This window comes from Sciurus carolinensis, chromosome 7 (genome assembly GCF_902686445.1).
Source record: "Sciurus carolinensis chromosome 7, mSciCar1.2, whole genome shotgun sequence".
Taxonomy (NCBI): Eukaryota; Metazoa; Chordata; class Mammalia; order Rodentia; family Sciuridae; genus Sciurus; species Sciurus carolinensis.
In genome coordinates, this window is record NC_062219.1 from 103,385,134 (window position 1) to 103,398,560 (window position 13,427).

The 13,427-nt window shown below is 40.9% G+C and overlaps 1 protein-coding gene and 1 non-coding gene across 3 annotated transcripts in view; both read left to right on the forward strand.

Moving 5' to 3' along the window:
- Tram2 (translocation associated membrane protein 2) overlaps positions 1-13,427 on the forward strand; it is a 75,187-nt gene that overhangs the window by 8,904 nt on the left and 52,856 nt on the right. The gene's annotated exons all lie outside the window — the stretch shown is intronic.
- Trnae-cuc (transfer RNA glutamic acid (anticodon CUC)) lies at positions 12,229-12,301 on the forward strand. The gene has a single exon. It is a non-coding gene; the product is annotated as a tRNA-Glu (tRNA).

Consider the following 13,427-nt stretch of genomic DNA (forward strand, 5'->3'; position numbering starts at 1 on the left):
GAGTCATGAGTTGTGGCTAGTACCCTGTGGAGTGTGTGGTCGAAGAGGCAAGGAGTAGGGCCTGTATTTTTCTGGTAAAAACCTATGTGGCACACGAGAGATCCTTCACCTCTCGAAGCTGCATTTGCTTTATGGGATCGTGGACTTCTTTGGCTTAGTCATACCTCTTTAACATGGGCATATACAACAGGGTCAGAAAATGTACACAGAACTTAAGTTGGCAGGTAATAATTAGATGCATCTTCCTCTGACCATACAGATATAGGAGGAGAAATAGAGTGAAGTTGTACTTTCCTTAGGTAGAACACTTAAGTTCTCACCTTGACTTTATTTCATATTTCAGTTGAAATTGGGTTCTAGCCTAAATTTGGGTTTGGCATGTAATGATAGCTTAGCAGAACCCAGGATGGAGAAGGAGAAAATCTATATATTAGAAAGGAATCTTTGGGATAGGAAGGGGTGGGCTTGGCTTTGTGACTGTTATGTCAGAGGCCCTAATGGCCTCTCCAAAGCTGACTAGGGAGTAGCAAGAGGTGGCCGCTGGCTGGGCAGATTGGCTCATGCTCTCTGCTCTGCCAAGTCAGGTTTTATCATACTAGTCCTCTGAATGTATCTGGGACTCTGTGCTTGAGGTAGTATTTTCATATTTGATGATAAGTTCATCACATAGGCACCTATACACTTCTGAAGCTTATTTTTTTTGGGATCAGTAGGGTGAATATAGAATCTGAACCTAACCTGTGATCTCACACCCCTTGGTCCCACATCCCCAGCTGTACTCTAAATCAGGCCTTGCTTAACAACTTACAATGCTACTTCTATAGGTTCCCACTTCATCTCACAGATCTCTTCAGGTACTCTAGCCTAAAATGGCTTGCTCTTTTCCTTAAAATCATGGGAATGAATTAAACTTAAATTTAAAAATCAGTTTCTCATTTATACCAACCGCATTTGAAGTGCTTGGTAGTGCAGATACACAACATATTGATTACTGCTGTAAGTTATGTTGGACAGTGCTGATCTACACATTGCTTTATGAACCTGCGTTTTGTTTCACAGTATAATGAGTAAGGGTTCCTTGTGGTGTGGTTCTGTTAGGAAATCATCAGAGGCTGTGGACCACAGTGGTCAAGGTCATGCCAGACTGCTTGAGCTTGAATTCTGTTCCACATCCTAACAGTGCCATCTAGGCAAATTATTTAACTTCTCTGTGCCTTAGTGTTTTCATCCATTAAATGGGGATAATAGTACATCATAGAGTTTTTGGGAGTACTAGAAATATTAATATAAACAGCACTTTGGAGAGGGCTTGGTGCAGCATAGGAGCACAATATGTATTACTTATGTCATTATTATATGTAGAAAATATTGAAGTAATATCTCAACTATGTTCAGCTCCTGTTTGTGGCTGCCTCATCCATTTGGAACATAGCCAAGGAACAGGGTTCAGGTCAGAGCAGCTTGATGTTGGCTCCGAACCCATGCCCTGGTGACCTGGACTCCCATCTAGTCCTTCAGGTCCTGTTCAGAGCCCACCTGCGCTTGCTTTATACACAGTGCTATGGAGAATGGTTATCAAACTTATAGAAGAAAGAATAAGAAAATGGGAGATGATGCGGGTGGTATAGATAGGCTAGTGGTATGGTTATCCATTCTCGAATACTTGAAAAAATAAGCAATTAAAAAACTCTGAATGCTTGGTGTCCTTTAGTATAAGCAAACAGCTGCAGTAGATTTTAAGATTATTAGAATAGTAAAGTATAATATATGATCATAATTATTATCCGGTAGTTCCATGAAAAAGTAAAGAGTATACAGTATAGGCTGTACATTTCTAATCCCTAAATATAAAATCCAGAATGCTCCAAAATCTGAAATGTTTTTGATCACTGACATGATGCCGTAAGTGGAAAATTCCACACCATGAAACCTTGTTTTATGCACAAAATTATTTACAATGTTTATTTATAAAATTATTTTGGGGCTGAGGATGTATTTCAGTGGTGAGCACTTGCCTAGCATTTGTGAGGCCACACATTCAATTGCCAGTGTTTATAACACAGAATTATTATGGCAGTGTACATAAAGTATATATGAAATGTGAATTTCATGTTTAGATTTGGGTCTCATTCCCAAAATATTATATATATACATATATATATACATACATATGTATATATATACATACATATGTATATATATAAATACAAATATTCCAAAATCTGAAAAAAATCCAACACCCAGAACACATTGCAACTTGTATACTCATATAGCTTTTTAGAAAGATGTATAGTCACAATAACTAATGTTAAAGTTTCAAATCCAGGTCTGGGGTAATGTTATGGTTTAGATATTAAGTGTCCCCCAAAACTCATGTGTGAGATAAGGTAAGATTGGGTTTTGAGAGCCTTAGCTTGATTGGTATATTAAAGCCCTAATAAGGATTAACTGCCATCAAGCAGGGTGTGATTGGAGGGGGTAGGTCACTGAGGGTGTGCCTTTGGAGTATATATCTTGTCTGGCGAGGGAAGTCAGTTTCCCTCTGCTTCCTGGTGCAATGACCTGAGCTGCTTTCCTTGCCATTCCCTTCTGCCATGATGTTCTGCCTCACCTTGGGCCCTGAGGAATGGAGTTGGCCATCTGTGGACTAAGAACTCTGAAACTGTGATAACCAAGTGAACATTTCCTCCTCTAACATTAGTCTTGTCAAGTCCTTTGGTTCCAGCTGCAAAAAAGCTGACTAAAACAACTTATATGGAAAATTTGGATATTCAGAATGATTCATTCCCAGAAATTTCTGGGGAACAACACCTTTCTAGCCCTGAAAAAACAGTTTGTCTGCTATATAGTACATGTATTACCCAAGAAATTGAAAGAAGCATTTCTGGCATTCTTACAACCCCCTCACCCCACTGCCAGCCTGGAAATATTCCCCATTCAACACTATTCAGCCACCCAGACTTTCAATTAAAAAAAAAGAATTATTCAGCATATATACTTACTCTGTGCAAGGCACTCAAATTTGAAATGAAAGCCAGTCAACCTATTGACACAACTTGCTCTCGTGTGGTCATTACTGGAGTCTGAGAAATAAGAATGTGATGCCTCTTAGCTTCTCTTCCTGAGTTTCTTGAGTCCAGATAACTCCAGGCATGACAATTATGACGTTGTCAGATTGTCTCTGACCAATACCACACCTTCAGCCTTTAGCTGTGGTATGGCCGAGGGTAACTTGGCCAGTGTTGTTCTCAGTCCCACCTTTGTGTACTGCTGCTCCTGTGGCCTAAGGTAGGTGAGTCTGAACAGAGCTGGTTCTTGTTCTCTTGTGCAGGTGCTGATTAACCAGCGCATTTTAGGTGTTTGGAACACAGAAAAAAAGACCCATTGCCTAATCCAAAGGAACTTGCCTTCCCATCTATTTAAGAAGATAAGAAATAAGCCACTTGAGGATTAGTACTCTAGTTGAGCTGCCATATTGGTTTTCTATGTCCAGTGTGCAATCCTGTTCTACCCAACAGGATTTCCACAGGGAAAAACATTCTGTGGAAACATGGAGAAGGGGCTTCTAACTCAGAATTGGAGTAGGCACATGCTAAGTAAGGCTAGGAACACAGGAGTTATGGGAGGTCCTAGACAGAGGGAGCAGTACATCCTTATGAAGACAGAATGGTGAAAAGGGTAGGTGTGGGGAGGAACTTGGGGTACTCTGCAAACTAGTAACATAGTATGCTCTGGGAATGGAAAGGAGGGGCAATAGTGGGGCCAGATCATGGAGTGTTTTATAGGACTTGCTCTGGAGTTGAAACTTTATCCTGGATGTAACAGGGAGTCTTCAAAGAGTTTTGGGGAGGACAGTGTTGTGATTAGATCACTCTGGAGACTACCTGGAGAGTGATTTGGAGGGTGAGACTGGACATAGGGAGTCAGGTTGGGAGGCTGTTGCAGTGGTCCATGTGAGAACGTTCCCCTGGGGAACTTTCTGTCTCGACCTCCAGCCAGAAAGTAAGTCTCATGGAGCAGGCAGCACCCACACACCAGAATGCTTTCTGTTGTTGATTCTCAGATCTCTTTCCTGTACATTTTATGTGATACATAAAGCAGCAAGGCCCAGGTGTGGGGGCGTGGCCACAAACATTGAGCTCGGAGAGAGAGACAGTGTTTCTGTAGACCTAATTATAAGCCTGAGGCTGTGCTCATGCTGGTCTTCCCCTTGAACACGGATATCATTCTGTTGTACAGTCTCGATTGCCTTTGCACGACTTTTACCCCTGAAGTGTTCTTCAGACTTATTAAATAGTTATTTGTTTGCTTGTTATGTGGTATCTGATTTTTTAAAAGGGAGGTCTTTAGTGAGTTATATCTTTTCCCTCTACTCTGTATTTTTTCTTAGCTAAATAAGCTATAAAGAGAGTTGCATACAGGTCCCACGGCCTTACCTGAGGAAGCAGGCTTTGTTCCAGTGCTCAGTGGAGGCCAAGGGAATGTCAGCTCTCCTTGTGGATGTATTTCTAGTTATAGTGGGGGTGTGGTTGGTGGACAGAGGAATGTAGGTATGGCTTGTATGTGTCATTCATTCAAAAAAGTTAATGAGTACTTACTAAATGCTAAGGTCTATGTGTATTTCATACCTAATGGGTATCAGTAAATAATTTTGAGATTTCTTTGACAATGTAATCCACTCATCCCTGAACTTTTACCAGGCCCCTAGTCACAGGTGCAGCGAGGTATTCCCCTGGTCTGTTCTGGCACCCTAGTTAAATATACTTATCTTGCCCTTGAACACGGATATCATTCTGTTGTACTGAATGATACAGGATCTAGTGGTCTTTTTACCAAGTCCAGTAGGTGATACTCATGATTTTATTAACCTCCCCTCTCCCATCGGGACTGCAGTTTGCATTTTCCTGGAGTGCACATACCAGACAGAAACCCTTTACTTCCCCCCTTTCCTGGTCCATGCTTGATTTATCCTGCACATCTGTTCTGGTTTTCCCTCCTGAATTACTCCCAAGTCACCTGTTGCCCTTAATGCTCTTTGTCCTTAGCTCTGACACTTGACATCTCTCACCTGAATGGCTGTGGTGGTGGTGATGTGGCCCTAGCCCCTCGATTCTTCTGATCCTTCTTCCATGATCTGTTCTCAAACAGAGATGAGCATGATCTCCCCTACTTTAATTCCTCCCGGGGTGCTCAGCTGAAGGTTTCAGGGCTTCCTGTAGTTTGTGTAGCCTTTGTCCTGGACTCCTCTGCACATTCCCAGGCCTCCCCTCTGCCTGACCCTCCTTGTGAACCAGCCCACCTGTGCTTCCTGAACGTTCCCTTGTCTTCCCTGCTTCTCTGCTTTAGTTCATGCACCCCTGACCCCTGAATCTTGTCTTGGTCCCTTCTCGTTCTGCCGACTCCTGCTTCTCCTTTCATGTCCATCTCAGGTATTGCAGCAGCACCCCAGCTCAGGATGCTTTCCTGGCCTTCCTTTCCTAATAGAGTAAATTCCTCCTTTGAACCCCCTTCTGCCTTCTCTTGTTTATTCATTCAGACAGACTTGGAGAGCATTTGCTATCTGCCAAATGCTGTTCTTCAGGCTAAGCATAAAAGATGAAAAGGTGAAGATTCTGCCTTCTCAGAAGAGCCAAGAGTCCTCAGGGAGGTGACAGTGTCATTGCTGCACTTGTGTGTTCAAGGTCAGGAAGGGAGCAAAACTCCCTGGGAGGGTTTTAAAAAGTGTAGCTTGGCCTTGAGGCCTGAGGGTTCTTGGCACAGCCAACATTTTGGGGAGAGGGTGTTGTAGACAGACAGGGTATGGGGGCAGTGGTGAGTGTCTCCGTGTTGCTGAAGCTGTGTGTGTGTGTGTGTGTGTGTGTGTGTGTGTGTGTGTGTGTGCACATGCGCGCGCATATGCTACTGCAGACAGTAGTGGAAGATGAGTTTGGACTGGCAAACAGGGTGCAGGCCATGGATGCCCTTGTTCAAACATTTGAACTTGGTGTCAACTTAGGTAACAGGGAGCCATGGAAGATTTCTGAGCAAGGGAGTTACATGGACAGATTATGGGCAGTAGGACTGGTATGGCTCCTTGCACTTGCTGTGACCCACGCCCCACCCTAAAGGAAGGAGTTGTTTCATATTTTCTCAGTGTCTCCATCACCTCTGTTCCTAATATGTGGCTGATATGAATTTATCAGGGATGGTCCTGTGTACATACAGAATAGAGTGTGTCTTGAGTGGCCTTTCTGCTCTTGTGGTTATTTGATGCTTTTCTATCCATTCTGTCTCTTCTGGGTTCTCAGGTAACCATTTAGAGATGCTTGTGTGCACATTAGGAATGCTGGCTACTTTAGCATATGCATGTAGACAGAGAACCTACAATCTCAGCTTTAAAAAGCTGAGGAAAAAAATTTTTTTGGAATAAGTACTATTTGGTAATATATCACATGATCCAGAAATCAAAAACTGATCGGAAGAATACATTGAGAAATGTCCCTTTCTACTCACCTATTCACATCCAGCTTCCTATCCCCTGCCCTCAAGTAACCACTTTTAGTTTTTGTGTGTCATTCTTGTTCAGTTGTTTATGTAAATACAAGCAACTGTAAATATATAAGATATATACAGTACATGAGTATCTATACATATACACATGTATTATTGTCCCTTTCTTACACAAAATGAAGTATATTATCGAAACTGTTTTGCACCTTACCTTTTGGTTACCCAAATATCTGGGAGATTTCCCCATGCACATACATTTTCCTCATTGATGTGTAATATCTCATAGTCTTCCATGATGCAGGTTCATCTTAATCCATTTAACCAGTTCCCTTTGGATGAGTACTTGCTTAGTTTGTGATTTTTTGTTTTTATAAACACTGCTGGCAGTGAAAATCATGGTATGTATGTCATTTTCAAGCTATACAGGCAGATCTTGTACCTATCTGGGCATCCCAAAGGTGGAATGAGTGGACCAAAGCAAAACTGTATTTGTTTTTTAAAACATATTGAAAAAGTGTTCTTGTCCTTTTTAAATACCATGAATTTAAATCAGCGAATCAGCCACAGACTCTATCATGTACCCATGAAAATATACAGTGTGCTATACCAGTGTGCATTCCAAATTTGTTTGATGTTAATATTCTCATCAATCTAGCACAGTGCCCAGTATATAATAGGAAACAAATACTTGGATATTTTAAATTACTTTGGTGTGTTTGGATAATGAATTATCTTTCAGCTCCTCCATGATGCTTTTCTTGCTTTTGGCCCTTCATGCAAGTTCTTCCCTCAGGACAGCCTGTCTTGGTCCTGACAACCCATGACTGTGTGTGGTCCCATCACCCTTTGTGCTTGCCTGTCAGTTCCTTAGGGGCCAGCCCTAGCTTACCAGTGTCTCTAGCACTCAGCAGAGCACTTGGCATTCCGTGGCCCTCATGTAATGTTTTCAGAAAATAAGTTGTAAAGTAGAATTGTCATTTGATAACCTCCTTTCAAAGATTTTTTTCTGTTTTTAATTGATATGCCACATACCATTAAATTCACCATTTTAACATTTATAGTTCAGTGGTTTCTAGTATCTTCACTATATATTACAGTATTATCCATTATTTAATTCATAACATTTCCGTCATCCCCTGGAAAAATCTGGTAACCTTCATTGCCCCTTGCTCCCACCCACCCCAACCCAGAAACCATTAGTCTACTTTCTTTCTCTGGATTTGCCTATTCTGGATATTTCATGTAATCTTATGATAAGTAGCCTTTTGTGTCTGGCTTCTTTCACTTAGCATAATGTTTTTGAGATTTATTCGTTTTGTAGCACGTGTCAGTTCTTCATTCATTTTTATGACAGACTCATTCCATTGTATGGAAATACTGTATTTTATCCATTCATTAGCGGAGCAACATTTGAGTTGTCTCTGCTTTTCGAAAATTATGAATAATCTTGCCCAAACTTTCATGTACAAGTTTTTGTGCAGATATCATGTTTTCAGTTCTCTTGGGTTGCTTGGTCTTAAATAATTTTCATACAGGTAAGGAGCCAGTATTGAAATCATATTGAATAGTTTGTCATTTTGATCTAAGAGTTATATCTCAGAGTCAGTATTACAAATGTAGCTCATTATTCTGGCTTCATACCGTGGTGCTGGTTATGAGAGTCATATTTGATGGACTGTAGGATAATAATCATCAGAGGCAAATGTTGTTAGAGTTTATGTGACGACTTACTGAATGCTTACCACATGCACCATGCTAACTCTGTGGAGGTGCCGAAACACACAGGACATGGCCTTTGCCCTCTTGCCATAACTCACTTGAAACAACTAAATATCCATCTGTATTGAACCAGTTAGGTAAACTATTAATATAACCATAGAGTGGAGCATAATCACTGTTTAAAGAAGATGGCATCAGCCTCTACGTGTGGACATGGATTTATGTCTGAAACAAAAGGGGTTAGCATATATGGAATGAGCCCATTTGAATAAAAACCTGTTTGCATGTGCGAAGGCAAAGCTGGAAAAAGTACAGGACATTGCCAGCAGTTGACTCAGCTTTCAGCTTTCTCTTTTTAAAAGTTTTTTTTTTTTTTTTTTTTTTTAATAGTAGTTGTGTTTATCATTTAAATTCATTTGACTTCCCACATTTCTACTTTGGGGGAAAAAAAAGGGCACCTGAGATAAGACATTTATCTGAAACACTAGATATCAGCATAGGATTTAATACTGCATATTGGCATATAACTAAATGCCAGTACATGCGTGGTGATCAAGCCCTGAGGTGAGAGGGCTTTTAGATTCTAGCCATCAGGGCATCATGAAGAATGGGACTCAACTTGGCCCTTAAATTTGGGTAGCATTTACATGGTACTTGATGTACCATGAGTACTCAAAGCCTTGTGCTTTGAGTGCCTCCTTTGTGCCGAGCACTATGATAAGCACTTTGCCCGTATCCTCCCGTGCAGTCCTCATGGTCATCCTGGGAGGCAGATGCTATGATTACCCATTTTACACATGTGTGAACTGAGGCTTACAAAGTCCAATCTGACCAGACTCCCATTGCTCATAAGAAGCTGAGCCAGAATTCACAGCCTTGCTTCTGACATCACAGCCTGAGTCCTGTGCATCATTTTAAATAGGAGATGGAGACCTGGAGAATTCAAGTCACATGCCTTGGGTCACACAGCTAGAAAACTGAGAAACCAGGATCTGGACTCATGGTATTCCTGGTAATCTGTCATGTCTATAACATAGGTGTTTCTAATGTAGGCTCTGGTTTCTTGAAATCCCTGGGTTGGCAATGGGAGACTGGGAGGTTCTGGACCAGAGAGGCATGTGAAATTTTTCTTGGAGATTCACATGTTGGAGGGTGGTTTCTCGGATGAACTTAGGACCATATCTCTAGCTTCTGGCACACTTATTGAATCTTACTGCTTTAGGATGTGGAGACAGCCTAGTGGGAGGGTCCTATTTGCCCTTGCTTTGTGACTTTTTGTTTCAATAAATCACGATTCACTATTGAACTATTAGACAACTATTAATCTTCCCCATAGTTCTTTTTTTAAAAATATTTACTTTTCAGTTGTAGGTGGACACAGTACCTGTATTTTATTTTTATGTGGTGCTAAGGATTGAACCCAGGGCCTCATGTGTGCTAGGCGAGCACTCTACCACTGAGCCATAACCCCAACTCCCACCATAGTTCTTAAACTCAAATTATTCAAATTACATACTACCAAATTTCAAACAGTGAGTATTAGAAGTATCTGAGGGCCATCACCTATTTTTTTCTTTTTGGCTCTAATATATGCCATTATGGATTATTTTATAATTGTGGTAAAATGCACATAACAAAATGTACCATCTTAACCATTTTTAAGTGTATTGTTAGGTAGTATTGAGTACATTCACAATGTGTGACCAACCTCAAGGACTCTTTCTGTTCATTACACAAACATTAATTGAGCACCTCCTCTGAGATGATTAAAATATGCTCTCCTTTCAGTCTGGTTGGGAAGAAGACTGGGAAAGCCAGTGGTTATGGTCAGCATGGCCATAGTGAAAGGTGGTCTGTCTGGAATTGGATCCTTTCAGGGCTTACATGCCCTGGGCAGGACCACACTACCACCCATATCTCCAGGGCTGCTGCTTCTCTGGCTTCCTTCTTGGCTGCTTGCTGGTTGTAGTGATGTAGTACCTCATCACTCTCTGGAGGAATTGTGCCTCCTCTGTTCTCCAGAGCCCTGGGAGAATAAGCTAGCAGATTCTGCCTAAGGAAAAGCCTGGGATGGGGCAGGGCAGGAGAAGAGTGCTGCCCAAACCTGAACTTCATCAACCCCAAATCAGTGTTTTGCCCAAATATAGTATCCTGACCTTCCACCCATCCTATTTAAGCTAAATATACTGCTCTTCAGCTTGCAAACTCAGCTGCTGCCACAAGTGATTTCTGTGATTATTCCTAAGTGCCTTTTCTCCATTTCACATCTAAAAAAATGACTGTGGTGATATGGCTGAAGTTTTTGACAAAGGGCATGTGTCAAACTAAACAGATTAGAGAGGGCTGACTCCAGGTCACATTTGGTCTTATGCATTTCCATGAAGACCTCTTGAACCTGGAAGATAGTGACAGCATCTGTACAGTCCAGTGCAGGAGCTCATTATGAGTAGAAGGTTTACTATGGTGATGAACTTGCAGGGTCTCCTTCCCCAGAAAAGTAGGCTGCAGGTTTGAGGCTCCATTGTGGTCCCTGTCTGGATAAGTACTTTGTATCACCTTGGGTTGTGCTTACAAATACAGAGATGTGTGCACAGTCCAAGTGCAGGCTTTGAATTCAAATTGCCTGATTTTTTTTTTTTTTTTACCACTCTAAGTTACTTAACTGTGCCCAGTTTTCTTGTCAGTAACAGTAGGGTGAAAATACTTGTACCCACCTTACTGGGTTTTTGGAAGAACCAAGTAAACTTTTGATGAATGTACATATAGCATTTTTGCAGAGCCTGATGTACAGTAAGGGCTTAATCAGTGTATGTCACTTTTAGTACATAAATGTTAAATAATGTATGAATATTGCAGCTGTCATTAAGCAGCCATTTTCTGTACTTCTGATCTTCAGGCTCCAGATTTGATGCAGTCTGTACATCTTGATGTGTCCATATTCACCAGACACATCTTTCTCTCCTCACCCAGCCATTGCTGCCTGGGCCAAGACTGAAAGTAGACAGTTTGAGGCATCTGCTGAGGGAGTCTCCTTGGAGGCTGTGAGGCTATGTTCTCTGGAGCCTCTGCTCTGAGTCTCCAGCCCCTGTATTGCCCATGAACACCTTTTGGCAAGGGCCATGAACTCCACATTGAACCCTCTTCTTTTCCTTTCTCAAGGATCATGTGGCTCTGCTACTGTATCTTCCTCTCCCACTGGGACAAATACTCTGAGGTTAAATTACACTGGGATCAACTACTTGAAATACACTATACAGAAGTGTGACCTATCATAACATTTAAAAAAAAAATAGGAATTTTTTTTACAAGTCACTGTTGTTGAGGAATTTTCTTTGCTGTTTAAATATGACTGTTGTAAACAAATTTCTTCAAGCTCTTCCATTTACCATGATTTATTCAGTTTCTACTGCTTTTGTGTCTAGACACTACAGTTTTTCATGGTTGTAATAAAAATTCACAGACTGAATTCTGATTTTTTTCCCACTCAGTAGTATAGCCAAATATTTTGAAATGTTCACATTCTTAAAAGATGAGGCTGTTTCTAAATGCCTACTAGTAAGGGATTGGTTAGATCAATTTAAAATGGTGACATAAATCTATGTGCAATGTCATAGAATATTTAACACATAGGATTATATTTCTTTTAAAGTGGATTACAGAATACCATCTTGATGTGAACTTTTTTTTAAAGTTTGAACTTATTGTACTTTTATAGAAAGATAATCTGTATGGATGATCATCAAAATAGTATCAGTAAGAGGTAGGGATGTGACTCAGTGGTAGAGTGCTGGCCTAGCGTGTTTGAGCCCTGGGTTCAATTCCCAGCACCACTCGCACACAAGAAATTTAAAAAAAAAAAAAAAAAAAAGTATCAATGGTTTTCTCTGTGCTGTAGAATTTCAAGTAATTAAATTTTTTTTCTCCATACTTAATCGGCCTACTCATATACATGAATATTTGTTTCAATGAATGTATTATTTTGATGATCAGGAAAAGGCACATTAAAACTGTTTCATGGGCTGGGTTATAGCTCAGTTGGTAGAGTGTTTGCCTCTCAAGCACAAGGCCCTGGGTTCAATCCCCAATACCGTAAAAAAAAAAAAAAAAAAAAAAAAAAAACTGTTTCATTTAGGGAAAGATGGCAAGTTTGGATTAGTGCTTGGAGAGAAGGAGAGGTTTATGGGTGAGGTGGAGAGAACAAGGCTAGGATACAAGGAGGAGGGCTCAGCAGCAAAGCTGGTAAGGTGCTGGAGAGGGGAGCCCATGCCCTGGACCTTAAAGATGCCATTCCACCTTCTATAAATGAAAACTCCACTTTCCAGAAACCTTTTGAAGAGAGGCTTAGAGAGCTAACACAGGGGGCTTTTAAACTGTTTAAAATTATAATTATAAATGTATCAGGAAAAACTCAAGATTGATTCAAAGTGGAAATGAAACTTCTCAGTTCCACATATTAACTGTACAAATCACATGAATGAAATGATCTGTGGTGGAATTTTAGGCTTTTAAAAATGGCAATTGAAAATTTAAAGTTTACAGCCAACACAACAGCCCGTTGCTGCCTGATGGGGGAGGAGGTGCTATGGAAGTGGGCCACCCATTCCACTTTTGGGTGAGAACTGTTCACTCGGGTTTCTGAAAGGCACCTGCCCCACTGCACCCCTGGCCAGGCATGTAGGAAGCACACAGGTGGTAGGCGCAGGGCAGGGTGGTATCGGTTAAGGGGTGTGTGAAGTTAGAGGACTGTCATGTCTTGAATCTCTTCTTGCCCAGGGCAGGGTTTACCAAAAAAAAAAAAAAAAAAGAAAACCAGTAAATGAAGGAGCTGAGATTCAAACCCAGCATAGTCTAATTCTGAAACATGTGCCCTTTCCATCCTCACACACTGTTCCTCAATAATAGGAAATTAACCCCTTTCACCAGTTACAAAAATTCAACTCAAACATGAATTAAAGACTTAAATGTAAGACCTGAAACTCAAATGAAATGCTAAAGGAAAATATAGGGGAAATGCTTCAGGGCAAAAGAACTAGCAAAGATTTTGGGGGTGGGGTGGGCACCGGTGAATAAGAACCTAACAGCACAGAAAAAAAAAAAAAAAAAAAAAAGAAAGAAAAGATAGACAAATGTGAATGCACCAAGTTTAAAAGCTTCTGAAGAGCAAAGAAAACAATCAACAAGTGAAGAGACAACCTGCAGAATGGGAGAGAACATTTGCA